Below are 12,337 nucleotides of genomic sequence, written 5' to 3'. Positions count from 1 at the left end.
CTGTCCTTCAATTATTAATTGGTCTAAATGATCCTTCACTTTTTCATTGTATCCTTGTCAATGCTCAAAATTTGTTCCTGCAATTAAACAAAATGTGTTCACATAGTTTCTAGCAGATTAGGAAAAACCTTTCTAAAAAAGCTAATTTTATATATAAACAATATGCTTTCGATTCAAATAATTCAATTTATTGATTAATTGAATGTTCTGCCAGGATGTCTTTGATGCTAAACATCGCATAATATTTTTTAAATGTGTGTATGAAATATATTTTCTACTCGTTAGCGTTTGGGCCCTTGTTTCAATTTCGTATTTACACAAAATTTCTTTACAGGCTACTCTACATGCGTTGAGCTCTGACAAAAAATTATCCTTAATGTTCGTAGTAATTTGCTCACAGAGATGAAGAAATCAGGGAAAAACTTCTGGGCACTTTCTCTGACGAGTTTATAATGTCGTCGGCAGCATGTGCACGGTGTCTTGTTTTTGCGGACGCTCTAAGAAACTCGGACCACGTTTTCTATAATGAGAACAGATGCCTTCCTATCAGAGGGTGGACCACGTGATGGAAGATCCTTAGATTGAGCTTGGAACGACTTTCTGATGAGCAGCCACAATACAACTAAAAGAAGAAAAATAATTTAGAACCCAAGACCAAAAAAGTGTACTTAGTCAAGACAGAAGCTTGTTCAAAAATGAGCACACTTCTTCAATTTTTGGACCTCATATCATATGTGTCACGGCTAGGTCAATGTTATTCACAGGAGACTTGTTGATCCACCAGACTACATATAGTCACTACCCACCAAATGTACCTAGAGTTAAAGTAATCTACTACATAAAGCTTTTATAAGCACTTCGTGAAATAAGTGTATATTTATGGACGCAAAGCTCGGCAATCGCAGAACGCATTAACTAGGATATTATCAAAGTTCGAAAACCGAACCATCTTATAACTCAAAAATTACTAGAATTTTAAATATTATCAGGGATCAACCAATGCAACAGAAATAATCAAATCTACAAAGCTAAATTATACGCCAAATACCTGTACTACAAAGTCAGGAGCAAAAGTGGAGCCCGCTTAGAAAAGTTTCTCACGCCGTACCGTAAATATTATTGAGTTAGCAAATTACCTCGGAGAAAGTGACTTGCCTATTAAGCTGAGATAGAAAGGCTTTTCCATCCCAACAAGCGATAACAGGAACAATTGATTCCCGACAACCTCAGACATTTTTCTTGCGTTATCATCGTGAGATAAATGACGCTGTGCCGACCAATCAGACAGGACTTCGCTGGACAACCAATTAGAGAGGAAGCGTTCCTCGTTGCTGATTGGCTGTGCATTGGCTGTGATTGGCGGCTTAATATTTCATGAAATTGACTCCTTCACGCATGATTTTTTTATTTTTACGATTAATAATTTAGTGCGTGATCTTCATGCCGAGCAGATTTTTTCTTCGAGGTTTTCCGATGGGTCTCACAAATTTTGCAAGGTTTAATGAAGGTTTCTACTAAGGGTTTTAATTTCTTTTCGCGTTTGCTTTCTAATCTACTACTGCTTTTACTCATATATGTACTGTTCGAAGATTAGTTGAACGCGTTCATCCTTTGAATGTTTTTAATTTTAATTTTTTTTTAATGAGCGATACAATTTATCAGAAGATTCATCTCGAAGAAATATGTCGAAAAGAACATAAACATGTATGAGACGCAAGCCTTTAAAAAGAAATTTTAGTATTTTTGGCTTCAACCCGGTTAAAAATCCATCCAGTCTCTTGCTAAACTATCACATTTTTTGCCCAATTTTAAAGAAAATTTTATCGTCACTAAATCACATTTAATTAACCGCAGTTGTAAACTATTAATGGACCCCTGAAAAAACTTGTGTGTAATATGTATGTAAATTAATAATTCACTTTGAGTGAAGCAGCTCATAATTTGCAGGAATAAGAATGATATTTATAGAGAATTTATGAATAACTGACTCAATGTTCTCATCATAGTTTTTCCTAGAGAAAACCATTCTATTTAAATAATGGAGCGATGCCAGCGGCGTGCTCGTAGCGTCCGGTCTTTGCTTTATCTTCAAAGTTTGCATCTTAGCACGAGATGCTGGAAAAATGCTGAACTTAGGAGAAAGCCGCTTCTGATCACTCAAGGCAAAGTTAGAATAAGCATATTATGGGATTACAAGGACTTTAAGTTGCCAAATTAGAGTGATCTCGGCTCGACAGCCGCAAATTTCACCGAAAATAGGACCGAGCTCGTGAAGAAGCCCTCAGCCTTGCGAATTTTTTGACTTTTAAGCATTAAATTGAGGAAAAGGAATAGTCGTAAGTTTACAAGTTGATATGGCAGTATCTTGAAACACGCAAAAAATTTGTTTCTATTAATAACAGTTTAATGATTTGAATATCGCTTAGCCATAACTGATTGTTATTCTTTTGAAGTCGATATTCAATTGTTTTACTCTATTTGTAAAATGATTTTCAGAACACGTAATATGTACAGACGGCTCAGTATTTCTAAATTCATTATCTCATAGGCGCCCACAATTCATCTAAATGCATTCCAGTGATTAGAAGGAAACAGTTTTATCCCTTGCAGATGGCTGGAAAAGCAATCTTACAACTCCAAGCAAACTTCAACGAAAGACAATCGATACAGCGCCACTCCGTCCAATTCAAATTCCTCCGCCAGCAATGCCTCGCATTTCTTAAACTTTGTAAATCTAAACTGAAATGTGAATTGCCTTTCAAATTACCTACACATTTGCTGGGTCCTGATTTGGGCTTAGGGACGCGATTGAAGTTCATTAGGGCGCCAAAATCCGACTCAAAGACGATTGGTCGTCGGTGCTTGCGCCCTCTGGTGTCCGTAATCCGCCTCATCCGCGCCGCTCCTCGTCCGCTAATGGAAATTGATTGATGGGCAACTCCAGCTCTCCCATATCGCTGCTCGGGTCAATCCGGCGCTCCAAGTCTGATAGATTTGGTCTTCCAAAGCTGAAGGTCTCCTAGTCAGCTGGAAAGTAGCTCAGGCCAAGAACTCGTTCGGAGAGAAGCCAAAGCAATCTCCGGTGCAGCTCATCCACGCAAGCCAAGTTGGCCTAAAATTGAATATAGATGCTTCTGTTACTAGCAGATTTGCTTTACCTTAACACGGCTGCAAGCAGGCCCGGTTAATGCAAATCTTCATCATACATCATTTTTTGAAGGCTTACATGGAGGTCGCTTGACACGTGTTCGTCGCGTCGGTCATTATTTATTGTGCTCTTTATCTGTGTGTTCTAACTGGCAGAAAAAATGTGGTCTGACTCTATACAAATATGTTTTTTAACTGGACTCATATAAATAATTGATAATAATAACTAGACATAATAAAAATATAATAATAAATAATAAATTAATCCAATTGCTAGAAATTCATTTTGTTAATTTTATGAAGCACCGTAATAAAATGGTCAACTAAATAACATGAAACCATATGCTAAAAGCAGTGCCAAAAATATATCTTACGTATAATTCACATTAAAATGCTTCGGCACGAAAACTTCCCATGACGTTTATCGATGGTGAAAATATTTTTTAACTCAGAGGTTTTAAAATATTGAGTATTTCCTTTTCTAAACTTCTATATGCCAATAAGAAATGGCGAACAACTATTTTATAATAATTTCCTCAATCATATTATTCCTTGATGTGTGTTGATGGGTGAAACGTTAGAAGAGCATGTATTATTACAGCGAATACTAGTATCGAACGTCGCTCTGTAGCTCCCCTGACGCTTGTTACCGTCAGAGGCAATTTGCTGAGCTTTGCGCAGCACGCGGCGCCCTGCAGGAAAAAAACGTGCAAAAATCACCAAGATTTAGCTAAGAATGTTCACGCATTGCGTGACACGAACTTCTAGCCTGGGCTAAAATTCAGAGCAACTTTCATGAAATATTCAAACTGCTGTCAGCACTTTCTGAAAGGCTCCAAGTTTTTACCTGAAATTAAATTAGAAGTTCCAGAAAATAATGTAAATTTCTGTACCGAGTTGGACCACATTTTCTTCTGAGCTCGGGGTTGAATGACTAAATAATCAACTTTTTTTCGCCTGAGTTTAGGTAGAGACTAAATAATTGGGTAGGTCAATTCTTGAAGCTGCGGGGCGGTTGTAAGCGAACAAAATATGATGCTTGAGAAGCTAGATTATCAGTGTTAGAACTGAATATAAATTTCCAAATTCAGTGTCACAAATCAGTACCTGAATTGAACTCGAACGCTCCTGGCGATAATTTTCCCAAATGAATTTTCATTCAATTTTAGCAATATAAGCATAAAGTGCCTTACAATTAAATGAGCAACTATAAGCAGAAGAAAACACCCCGTGTGTAGACAAAAGGCTGCCTCCACCAAAGCCCTTGCCTTGTCTCCCCGCACTCCAGCACGTGCACTCCAGCGAGCCAAAACAAGACGGCCTCGAGCGGCCGACGCCAGCACTAATCAAGCAGTCGACCCTCCCCGGCCGACTGCAATCAAGGCTCCGATGTCAGCGATTGTGTCTACCGATTGATTGTTCGCATCAAGGCTTCCAAAGAAATGCAGCTCCTATACGAGCATGAAACTTCAGCTGCTCCAATACCGAAAACTTTTACGTCTTGATGAAAAATCTTTCTAGGAACAAGAAATCCTGCGAAGCTTTAGAAAATCTTACCTCAACGATAAATGTTGTGTCGGACCGAGTGAACGCCATAGCAGCCTCCATTTTATACTCACGTTTGATTTATAACTATTAATCTGCTCGTCTCAAACTACAGTTATTAAGTAAACCTTACTTTGTGTCAAACCTAATTTGTTCTTTTCCGGAAAGTTGTTATTGGAGTGGAGTCTTCGATATCTGTAGGTTTCAAAAAATAAACAACCTGTAATTTAATGACCTCAAAAAATGATATGTTTTCCGACTGTTTGCGGTTTCAAGCTTTCTAATTATGAATGAATTGTAGCCGAAATTTGCTTTAGAAAATTATTGGGTGGATTCATTGATTGCTTATCAAGAGTTTGGGAAATCCCTTATTAGTTAGTCTCTGTGCGTTATAAATAAAAATCTATTATTAAATGAGCTCGAAGTTAATAGCATTGCAAATTACTAATAAAACATTAAATTTCTATAAAATATTAATAACTAATCCTAAAAAATATTGTCTAAAAATACGTTTTAAGAAATCATCGAATTACTTACTTTAAGCGCGAACATTTCCTGAACACAATAATTATGAAAAAAACTCGCAGTTTTCGAAATATTTTTATAAATAACAAACAGCCTCGCCCTGAGCATCCCGAGATTGTTTTGGAACTACACCTAACCATATATGGGGCTGTATTATAGTCCAACTCTGACAATAGAGGCAATCAAATTATGTACGCATTCATATTCAGAGATGACCAATCATTGCTTCAAAAGGTGCGACACGGCGCCTACCGACACCATGAGCGCTAGGAAGCCCCGCTGTTTTAAGCGTCAATGTCTCAAGCTTTCGCTGATAACATTTTGTACGTAGAAATAGTACAGCCATAACAAAGCTGGCTCCACATAAGCACCGGCACCAAAACCATCTTGAAAGCGCAGGCAGACCTGCGTGGTATCACAGGCGTAACAATTACGTAGACTTTTGGAAAGTTTCTACTATAATCAACATCAAGCTCCTTTCTTCTTACTTCGTGCCTCGGTGTTAAGATTTTTATGTCAACAAAAGCGAGATAAAAGGCGCATGCATTATGTTTTTACGGTTATTGTCATAGCATTTTTTTAATTTCACTGTGCGTTGTCCTCCACAAAAATCACAGTAACTTGATTGGAGAATAATTTTCATGAAAGTTTAGCCAGTATTATTTCTTAAACTGTCATTCTTGCAGGAAGTCAAGCTGGCAGCTCCATACCAAATGATGCCTATTTCGTGACAAATATTACATATATAACATTAAAATAATTCTTACTAAATAAATATACAGATTAAAATATTTATTTAGCTTATTTTGTGCAGTAGTCATTCATTGAGCGTTGCACGAAATTTTGTTCACTCATATTGCCTATAGAAGTAAAATGAGCGAACTTGTAATATAACGTGCACATTTTCGTCCGTTTTAACAACTACAATACATTTAAAACTTTCATCTTACGTACTTGAAAATCAAGAAATTGAAAAGCGCGAGTATTTTCTAGTATGCAATCTCAATGCAGACACGAGAACAGGCTAACTTCATGGTTGCGGCTAAGGTTGAGTTCATGATTTTGTTCCGCTCTGTTTACGAGAATGTCGGATCCCCATAAACCAAGCCAGACTTGATATGAAGTTTTTAATGTGGATATGGCCTGGCCGATCTTGTCTGAACAAATGCAAATGCAGCCATAAAACGTTTGCGCAGGAGTGCACTGGCTGTGATGAACCTTCGCGATACATTTTATACCAAGATGAAAAAATTCACCCTACTATTTTGCACAACTTTCACCCCAATTCCGTGTATGACAATTTCAAAAGGCTTTTTTTTTAATAACGTAATATTAAATTACTAATAGAACATTTTTCTGCACTAATATAAATTTTTAATTATGATGGCGTTTATATTCAGAATACAGCATATAGGTAATGCAGCGAAGAGCCAAACAATAGAATTTAATTTCTAACAGCATTGTAGTAGAGATGTTACAAAGTTTAATTCCGACCAACTGAACGGCAATATAGCGACCTTTGATCACAACTGCATGATTTCATTCAATTTTCACAGTCGTTTATGGCGTGTAAGAAGCTCCTATATTTCGTTGAATTTTACTTGAGCATCTTTGATATCACGCGCTGCCGTCTAATTCGTTGCATGCATGTCAGGAGACTGCCGGTACTCGTCTTTATGGTGTCACTGTCAAGTTTCTATGCAGTGAATGTTTTGAGAACCAGTTTATTAACAAATCTATTGGCCTTCGAAACTCAATTTAAAAATTGTTTTTGCATCAAAATCTCAATTGATGCAATCAATATTTTGATGCAACAATCATTTTTGAAATGAATTTCGAAGGCAAATAGATTTGCAAATAAACTAGTTCTAAAAATAGGAGCTTAGGAGAAATAGGATCGAGCTTTATCGCATCAAACAAGTTAATCTTCGGAGAAAAGTCTGATTTTCGACTTTTAATAATATTAGTGAACAATGACTGAAACATCTCTTGCCAACAACATCGTCGGATGACCTGGAAAACACATATAATTGAAAACACATATATATACAACATTCTCTATCTTCGAGGAGCTATAAGTTTGTGTTGCATCTCTTCCGCGATTACATGATAATTGATTAATTTCAATACTGCAATAATCTTTAACTTCTTAGTTACGTAAGCACTAATAAACTTTTTTCTTATTGTGAAGCCAGAGTTCAATTATATTTGAGTTCACTAAAAGGGTACAACTGGCTTGCTTTGAAGAATTTGACTCCTGTGAACGGAACGAACAGTCGATAATATAGTGAACTTTCGTTGCTCCTAAAAGAATAATTTTTGAGGAATCAATCTTAATAATTAAATCTCTTCATTTCTTATACCAAATTATAAAGGTCCTCATAAACTCTGAAATCGAAGGTTCATTTGGATACTCTTATATTGGATCATTTCAACTTGCCATTGTTTTTGCTCCGAAAAGAGTGCATTTAAACTTCGTAGCATTCGTGATAATAAACTTATAAAAAAGTCTGCGGTTGAAACCATTTACATTTTCGGTTTAATGCACATGATGATTTCAAACTCAGATTTCTGTCGCTAAGAGTAAAAATTTTATAAGAATTTTAGTTGCATAAATAATTCTATTCTCATCCCAATAAAAAAGCATAGCTATATAAAATTTAACAATGAGACACTTGTACTCGCAATAACTAATTAATATTCATGCATTATAGAACAGAGATATTGAATATTTACACAACAGTGGTGACTATCATATAGTGGTTACAATTATAGTGGTTGCAATCTAATTGTAAAACTAAACCTCTCACAATTATTAATTCATTCTCCTCAAATTTAATTCTGCTGGAATAACAAATTCTAAATAAGGAACTTTACTAGCTCTAATATTGACCGTAAATGTCATCCCTAATCCATGTTTGATCTGCCTAGCCTTATTCAAAATTATTTGCACGAGTGCGGAGGTTGCCAAAAGGAGTCATGTGGTATCATGTTACAAACCTGTGGAGTTTGAACGACCTTTACAGCGAAGACTTGTATGTATCCGACACATCTAAATACATGTATCGTAGGCATCCAAATCCGCATGCCACAATGTTATTGACTCTCTTCCTGTATACATCAAGTGCGTAATATTCAGACTGACTGCACCTCGTCAGTTTTTTCTCTGCGTCTTTCTTTTCTTGAAAAATTTGCCGTTGTAACACAACCATTATATGAAAGCATGTTTAATTCATCACATGCGAACAGTAGAAAAATGAACGCCAAGACTCATAGATGCTAAATTCTATGCATTCAATTTAGATTCAAAAATATTCAAATAAATGAACATAGAGTCTTGTTTGCTTACATAATCCACCGTACATAAAATGACCATTTTGAATTATTCAAGTGTTCTGGCACATAGAATTTAGAATTTCTTACAAGTTGCCATGCATAAGAATCAACAAAAAATTATACGTACTTGCAAACCAGCCTCCTGGAGGCCGACTTCCTAGAATTTGCAATTCGTTCACACTCCGTTAAGGAATCAAGGATTTCGGAATCTTTACTAATCTTAACTAAAATTATTTCTTCATTATTGAATGCTTCCCGAGGTCAACAAACTGAAGTGAATATTTACTCATTTTCCACCGATCACAGATTTAATTCTTATTCGTTTAGTTTATTCTCTGCAACAAATAGTTTTGATAAAAACTCCTTCAAATAAAAAGACTTCCTTAAAAATACGAAAATATTAATCTTCATTAAAGCCTCTCAATAAAGAAACTCGTTTTCAACTGGAGTCGTCGACCTCGTACTACGAGTTCATTTCGTCGTTCGTGAGTGACAAACTTCGAGTAAAACTCATTTAGTTTCTTGTAGCTACAATTTTCAAGAGGGAAGACGAGCTCCAGCTGAACGAAATCTTTCAAGCACAAACTTTGATCGTTAGTGTTGCCCGGTGTCTGTAGTGCTTCATGCCAGTGAAAGAACTATTTGTCTGAGCTACTGTCGATTTATGTTGCATCAATGTTATATGTATAAAATGTTATTAAAGACATGGTGAATGATAAATTATAAAACTGACAAAAATGTTTTTTTAACTTGATATACTTTGGCACAACTCGAACGAATATTGAATCCAATCGAAATATTATCTACAGTTAGGCGCTTGAAAATTTATTGGAAAATCCTGAAGAGCATGCTAATACATTTTATATTAAAAAAGCGATCTTGCATAATAAGTCGTACTTCAAGATTATAAGTAGTTCAAAGAATGGCTGCATATATACTAGCTGTACATAGAGGTAAACACCGTTTCTTCGTGACTCATAACAAAATAATAAGCCAATAATTCGAACGGATGATAATTATTCCATTGGCATTATTTTAAAAAAATATGTCACTGCTGCTTACCATTTTGCGGTTGGTTGTACTCATGATCGCCGTAAAGGTACAAGCGCACTTAACATGCGCCGCTGCTGGAATTGTTTGAGCAGCTGCGCCTCTTTTGATTCCTTGGAATTTTTACGATGGCAATAAATTTAACAATAAACAGGTTAGCCGGAGACAAGACTTCCTTGAAGGCAACAAATGGGTCATCAACCGCCCGTGTCTGCTTACATGATACTTAAATATTGCGCTCTGATGAGTTTTTATTTATTTATTATTTTTGGAGGGGGAGGTGAGGAGAAGGAAATTATATGAATACATCGGTTCAGAAGTAATGAGTTTTTCATTAATAAAGAGAAGAAAAATATAAGTGACTTTAATTGAGGGGCTTTATAATTTTTTCTATAATTATTACTTTATCTGCACGACCTAAAATTCCTTCCTTTCCAATAGATTTGTTTATATGTAAATAGATTAATTAATGTGAGGCCAACTTCCTCAGCGGTTACAGTTGAAGTTAGTGCTGGTGTGTTTAAAAATTTTTTTAGTTATACCTTATAGAGAACCGTAAATGATGAATAAGAAAACTACTATATGTGGCAACCGACTGGCAACCGAGGAAAACAATACAATTTAAGCACAACGTCACACCAAGAATGTCCACTTCTATGAAGGAAAAGAAAGGCCCTCTTTCAAGAAGACTCCATTTTAAGAAGGCACCTATTTAACTATGTAATAAGCAACCTTACTCTAAAAATTCAGTTCACCTAGAAGAGTCAGTTCCGTTAAGCATCTCACGACACGTTTAGATACCGTATACTCAGTACTCACTCTACCTCAATTAATGAGGGACGCTCCCTAAAGGAAGCTCCTCGCCCTGTCAGCCACCTACCAAAGTAAATCATATAAATCTAAAAAAATGTAACTCAGTACTCACTGCAGTGAGTGACAGAGAGCGCATTTTCTCGTCGACGAAAACACGAAGTCACGGACGGACAGACAGACGGACGGACATTACGAGCACAATAGTGCATTTTTTCCATAAATATAAGAAAATGCGCTAGAAGCACCTCCATCAAAGGAGACCCTGCACCCGACTATTGTAAATCACGAGAATTGGTATCTCCTCTTGAATGAGATCACTTGCAATGGCACAAAACACCCAAACTAAACGATGCATTAGGAAAGTTACCACAACTCAGGAAGCCACCCCACAGGGGGAAAAATTCGCTCACCCGCACAAAGGAGCACCTAACCTGAAGGAAACAACCAACCTAAATAAGAAGGCACCTTAGCTGAAATACGCACCAAAATAAAAGTAGGGCACACCACTAGGAGGAAACAACCCACCCAAACAAGGGGGAACTTCATCTGGTTAATACAACCAAGCAAAATAATGGGATTACCACATCTAGAGAAAACAACCACGACACACTATAGGGAAACTCAACTGCATGCAACAACCCAACTGAATAAGGGGGAAAAACTCGCCAAAATGAAAGGGAGACTTCAGCTCAACAAACCAACCCACCTGAACGAAGGGCACCCCACCAGAGGGGGCCAATGTCCCGGCAGCTCCCCGCCGCGTCAACCAACGACCATACAAACCACGTCGGCGTAAATCCTTCTCTGGGAGCGCTTGTGACGGCCATGAATATTGTTTCTGATGCCACGGAGCTGCTTGTGATCATTCGACGGGAACGAGCTAACATAGCACGAGAATATTCGAGTGCGGATTTTTTACTTGATTTGTGAAAGTGCTATGCCGTCTTAATCTTTTTATTTTAGACGAGTCCGGAATATCTTATCTACCGAAATGTAATGAAATTAATATTATAAATGTCCAAAAAGTTATATTTCCTCAAATTTTGTAATTTGATACTTCGAAGATATAATTCAACATAATTTATCGTTAAAATATATGGAGAAGCAAATGAATGGTAAGAGCCGTTCTGGAAAGGGTATTTATTCACTGGAAAGTGTTCGGTTGTCATTCCTCCTTTTTAATACGCCTTCATTTGTTCAACATAGTGAAATTTGGATATCCATATCATTTATGTAAAAATTAGTGTGTGGAATTGATTTTGAGGCACACAAGCAAAGAGAATAAAATGTGTTTTGTGAGCTACAGCTTCATAACGAAGAGGTCTTTGCTATAGTCTTGCAAACGAAAATTTCAACCAGTCGCCTGTGGGAGCCACAGCGTTAAAAACGAAGAAAACCACATTTAATTTGGTTTATGAGAATATCGACCATTTACGCTGAATCTCAACCAATTACTTCAAAATGCAGTGAACCCTACTTAATTTTGTGAATGAAAACCTCAACCATTTACATTGGTAACAGCGTTAAAAATGAAGAAAACCCTACTTAATTTTGTGGATGAAAACCTCAAACATTACACCGGGGCCAGCGTTCAAAATGAAGAGAACCCTACTTAATTTTGTGGATGAAAACCTCAAACATTACACCGGGGCCAGCGTTCAAAATGAAGAGAACCCTACATAACTTTGTGGATGAAAATTTCGATCATTTACACTGAGTGAGCCAGATCCAGTGTTCATAATGAAAAGAAGAATTTGAAGCTAGCGGTAAAATATTTTTACTCCCTAACTTCTTACTTAAAGATGTCCAACAAATCAAACTCAATGTTACAAACGCTGTTCATTCTGAATATGAACATGAACTATATTAATTAGTCCAGTTAATCACACCCATGGAATGTTGTAATTGCATTATTGAAAAT

Source organism: Hyalella azteca, unplaced genomic scaffold, assembly GCF_000764305.2.
Source record: "Hyalella azteca isolate HAZT.00-mixed unplaced genomic scaffold, Hazt_2.0.2 contig12444, whole genome shotgun sequence".
Taxonomy (NCBI): domain Eukaryota; kingdom Metazoa; phylum Arthropoda; class Malacostraca; order Amphipoda; family Hyalellidae; genus Hyalella; species Hyalella azteca.
The sequence above is the reverse complement of the archived record's forward strand: the minus strand, read 5'-3'. Positions refer to the sequence as shown.